Here is a 6,000-nt window from a genome sequence, read left to right on the forward strand (position 1 = left end):
AAATAGGAGTGAGAATGCATTAAGTAGTTTCAATGGGATCATGCAAGGGTCTTTGCCCACAAAAGAGATTCAGAAAAAGGCCTTTTTGAGCTGTTGAGAGAATGCAGGAGGCAAAGAGAATTTCCATTTGCAAACACTGATGTTTGCTATGAACAACCTTTTGGCTGCAGACGTGTGCCGACCGTCAAGAGAAATGAACAATCTGGAGAAGGTTATGAAACAATGGCTGAAGGATGCTTAGTAAAGATAGACAAAACTAATCACTCATAGCGCTGAGAAATTTAACCTCTAACGTTATGTTCTTGAAGTGGACATCTTATCCTCAAACTGCCATATTGGCAGGCAAGAAATCAACTATTTTCAGTCTTGCAAACTACACATATGAAAAGGTGTACAAAACTGCAAGAATAGATTGCTACTCAAACCAGAGTTAAATGTCAGTAAACATCATGTATTAAAGAACATCTGCAATATAAAGAGCTGTAGAAGCGGAGAAACCTCCAGGAGAAGGGACTACTACTTAAAAAGAGCATTTGAATTTGTTTAAAAAATGCATAATACAATGAGTTTAAATTAGCATTTTAACTAAATATGAATCAATTAAGTCTTATTGTACACAACATGATCTCTAGCATCCCTGATTGTTTTACAGGACGATGCCCAAAAAAAACACATATTTGCCTTGTCAATGTAACTTAAGCCATTTTATGGTCAAATGAAACCTGCGGCAGGATGTGCTGTAGTTCCCACTTGACAAATAGACAGAAATAAACATTTATTAATTAATTGTAATCCTTTTTTATTTCCTTTGCAGTACAGGAGGAATGTATATCAAGTCACTAGATCAAAATTTTGCCAATAGTTGCTTTTAGAATATGTAAAATAGAGTATCCTTCAGGTGTCATTTATGAAGAAAGAAAAATGTATTTTGTAGTGCATTGCTTCCACCCTTAACTATGGTAGCTAGGTGCTAGGATGCTAGGTGACAACATTGAGAGGTATTTGTCCAATTTTCAAACAATTTGTCTATCTAATGTGATCACCAGTCATCATAGGCTGCCACAAAGACACGTCTTTTGGATCAATCCATTAAACCAGCATTAAGCAACATTTTCTAGTATTAACAGCTCAATTGTGAAAGTGCTGTTTAAATGAATTACTACTTAGCCCCCCTTTTAGCTCTACAGAGCAATTTAGCATTAGCTCATTGTTCTGATTTTTTCTTTGATTTTCTCTCAGAAACATCATTTTCAGGAAGATATTTTAGTGAAAAAAGCCATCTTAATCCTCCTGCAGACTACTGTACCTGTCCAGTACCAACCTGCTGACAAAGTCAGCGATAATATGTCATAGTTGTGTTTACAGCCTGTGATGCTGCCCCCAAGTGGCAAATACAATCTACTGTATTAATGCAGCTTTAAATTTAAAATATGATTATTTTTTATAGAAATCAACATGCCTTGCATTTCATCTCCCTTGTACACAACATGTCCTCTCAGGGGAAAAAAGGTAAACATTAAAATGCATTGTGTTTTTGTAGCCTCCATCTGCCATCCTGCTCATATTTATGATATGGCCTTTAGCTTGTCGTCATCACACAACCTGCCCTCGCATGCTTATGACTTGAGAAAATGTCCCATGAGCAACGTGTCTGACATGGCCGCTGTGAAACAGACACTCTTGAGAGTCACCATTATAAATCAATCAATCAAATTGTCACGTGAAATCATATACAATACAATTTCAGTGAAATGTAATCCTGTCAGCTCCTACAATTTATGCATTAAAAACAGTTAGTACTGCATATCAATATCCTCCAGTAATCAAGGATAGTGAACACCATGGATCATGTTCCGTGATTGACAGAATATGGGTTTAAAAAAAAAGTGTGTTCATTTATTTTTTCTCTTTTCCCTCCCACATTTGTAAAGGGTTAGGTATTTGTCCCTCTGCATTTGTTATAAGTAGAATTGGCTTTCTGTCTCAGGAGTAAGAAAATGACACATGAAAAAAAATCAGAGAAACTCTTACATGGGGTCACATTAAAGTTGTACATTTGTAGAACATGCAAAAGAAAACCTGTGTCCATCTATGAACATTATTTACCAGTTGAGATGATTTTGATACTAAAGGTTCCCTGTGAAGTTTTGGACCTCAAGCAGTGCTATGGAGCTGTTTTTCCCTGAGTGGGTCCCTGTTTTGTTTATCTTATGCATGATGGTGATGCAATACACAGTCCTGTCAATGGTGTCACAGTTTTCCACTCTGGGCTCCAGAATAAGCACCTCCCGTTGTCCCGGGGAAGAAACAAAAAGGGTTGGTGAAGATGAAAATTAATTTTGGGATGATAGTTGAAAGAAAAAACCCTGCTAACTTAAAATGAACAGCGATGAAAATGAAACTGACAGCACGTTCTGTGTAGCACGCACAGTTCTTATTAAACCTCCTTGACAAACATACAGTAAACGCACGATTGCGCGCACACACACAGCACATAACTAGAAACGTGAAAACAGATGCTGGTCACCGCGATTATTGACAGAGTGATGTACAATGGGCCATTCACCAACCGTTCTTACGAAGAAATGTGTTCTTAAACCCCACTTACGCACTTTTTACGAAGATTCTGACATTCACTAATGTTTTCTTATTTTGGATTTGTTCTTAGCTAAGAACGAATTCTATGAACACTCAAGAGCATTTGTACACACATTTCAGTGAGGACAATTTGCTCCAAATAATTGGTTACTGCATTTTATTAAATTCTACAGTGGTTTACAATGATAGTATTGTACTGTAATGTATTTCTGATCATTTGTTGAAAAAAAAAAACATAGTATGCAAAGAAACACTAACACTGCAATTTACATCAGCAAATAGCCTAAACTGATTAAATCCTGCGTTACTTGGTGATTGATCGCGCTATTTATAGGGCCAAAATGGAGTGGTTTTAACTTCGTTATATTTTGCAGCAATTATCTATAGGGGAGAGCCGGGACAGTTGAAACACTTTTTAATTAAACATAATTTACAAAGCGATCATATCGCACTGAAAGCTAATATTTTGTCACTAGCAACCTACACCTGTCATCTGTCAAATACAGTTGCATTTTCAGCTTTGAACAAAACCGTTCAGGAATTATTACAGCAAAAGTGGGACGTGCGTAATGTTTCATTCGTCCCTCCTGGCCGGGACAAATGAAACAGCATGAAACATACAGTTTAAGCCATTTAAACTTCCCACAACTTCAATATTTTACTACATATCATGAATTGTACTCCCAAAAGGTGTTATTTTAGATAGATTGTTGCTGGGCTATACGTCTTCGTGAATGTCTGTTAACAACTAATCGCCGTCATCATGAAGCGGTTATTGAAATATCATGCACTGTGGATGATTCTGCCATTTTTATGGCTAGAACAGTAAGTTTTCCCATTTATATCATGTTTCTATTGTGGAAAATGTCGTTTCACTAGGTTTTTACGTGGGTTAGGGCACTGCACATCCAAATAAGTGCCCTTAACGACGCACAGCCCGTCAGTCTCCATAGGATAACATGGGAAAACTCGACCCCCTACCTGGTGGGCTCAAATATATTTTCATCTTTCTAAAACTGCTTTTCCATGTCTCACCTCCATAAATTATTGTATAAACACAGATATTTGTGCATTTACTTAAAATACATGGAGTTACAGCCAGGTCGGGATGGTTTCCAGCTGTTTCAATCGTCCCGACATAGATATATGCCATTATAGCTTGTTTTGCTTTCCATGTAAACAAGCATGCAATATGAAAGTCTGGGATTGTGGAGAACACTAAATGGTCTACTGAATAAGCATGTAGTTGAACCTTTAAATGAAAAACACTCATTAATAATCGAAAAAATTTAACCGCTAATGAAGTTTACTTTGGACCATCAAAACTCGTTTATCGCCTGTAACTCTGTGATAAAAGGAACAGGAAGATATTTGGCTGATAGGAGGAGGTTAACATGCTCTATGTTTTGACCTAAGGAAGTCTGTCTATCATTGCACTCGGAGAAAACTGGAATGTTTCATCCGTACCCGCGTTTCAATCGTCCCGGCTCTCCCTACTTTCTACTCCACTACATTTCTACAACGCTCCGTTATACGGGTTATGACCCTCGGTAATACAGCCTCCGGTAAAAGTGAAAATGTTTGTTTTTTTATTATTCCCGCTTTTCAAATCATAGTTGCCATCTATTTTTCTCTACAGCGTCGTTTACGCCTCCGCCAGGCAGCATAAGATGCGTTCATATCTTATTTATTTGGCTGGACCTCTTCACATCGCCTCCCCATTTTCGCTGCTTCACACACTTTATTTGTTTACTTGCATGGTTAAAGAAAAGAAAATCGTCTTAAAATACATTATTGAATAAAACCAACCGCATTCCGATTCTAACAACATATTTCCGTTTTATGCTGGTTAGGATAGGAACTTCAAAAGCCAGGCCTTGTTTGTGGTAGTGGACATCTTCTACTTTTACTAAAGTAAATATGCCTCTGGTTATTTGTACTTTTACTTAAGTACTGAGATTCAGTACTTCACCACTGCAATGTACAAGTCATCTGCGACTCCGACAACCATCTGTTGAAGGCGGTCTCCCGCTTCCCAGGAGGTGCACAGGAAGTGTCATTTCCTTATATGGGAATTTGCGGGGCGTTTTCTTATGCTAATTAGGAACAACTGGCACGCGCTTTCAGTTAAGAAGACGTGGGATTCATCAATCCCAAGAACACAGGTGCGAACAATTCTGTTGTTTAAGAACACGTTATGAATCCGACGTAGACTTTTCTTAAGGACTTTCTTAAGAACATATTTAAGAGAAAACTTAGGAAGATATTGCTGAATGAGGCCCAATGACAACAGCGTCCCGTGGTGGGATACTGCTGCAATTTTTTACATTACATCAAGTAAACAACCACCAAGAAAACTTGAACCGCAAGCCTTTGCAGCTGCAACAGGGAATTAAAACTGAGTCAGTAAGATTGCCAGTGATCTTTATTGTTTGTTTATTGTTAACGTTACCAGTTAGCCAATATTAGCCTGTTTAATGGTAAGTTACAGTTAACGCTATCTCACGGGACAGCAGTCGTCGTTTGCATTTACAGTGAGTGAGCTGACGATAACATTATAACATTGTTAAGAGTGAAAACTCTGCAATAGCTCAAATCATGTACTTTATCTTCTTCATCCCCTATGGGACTTAGGCTGCGTCTCATTTCTCTATCTTACCCCTACCCCTTACCCCTACCCCTTAGTTTTGCACGCTCCCGTGAGAGTAAGTGCTGTCCCAATACTCATTTTGGTCGAGGGTTAGGGCTAAGGGGAAGGGCTATATACCCCTTAACGCCAAGTAAGAACGCGAGCTTACTTGAACAGCAAGGGACCCTAGATTCATTGCGCAACAAGGAACATGGCTGCCCGGTCGACCAGAGAGATCCATAAATGTAAGTATTTTCCGCTTAAAGAATTGATTTAAAAATTACGACGGTCTTGTTTTGTGCTCTACACAGTCCTGTACATATATATTGCAACCATATTTGTAATTGAAACGTTTTTAAAATCGCTAGCTTGCTATGCTAACGCTAAAGTTAACGTTAACGTTAGCTACATTGCTTATTTGCACAACAGTCCCGCATTTCACTGCCTTGAATGGACTCCATGCATGTCTACAGTGTTAACTAAACTCCATTAGCTGCTTTGGAGACATCGATGTGTGCTTTACACTGTCCTGTATCACACAGGGACCCGGAGGAAACCCAGCAGCTGATCCACTTTCTGAAAACGAGCAGAAGTTTCTGCGTTCATGTTGTAGCCATTCATTATTGTAGTTGTACTGTATTATTGTAATCATGTGTAATTCATTCCTGTTCATGCACCTGTACATTGTTTTTAGTTATGATATAGGACACTAATGAAAGAAATGGGGTATGAGGGGAAAGGTTACTGGCCAACAGGCATCACAATGGGGTGTG

This window comes from Sander vitreus, chromosome 9, assembly GCF_031162955.1.
Source record: "Sander vitreus isolate 19-12246 chromosome 9, sanVit1, whole genome shotgun sequence".
NCBI lineage: Eukaryota > Metazoa > Chordata > Actinopteri > Perciformes > Percidae > Sander > Sander vitreus.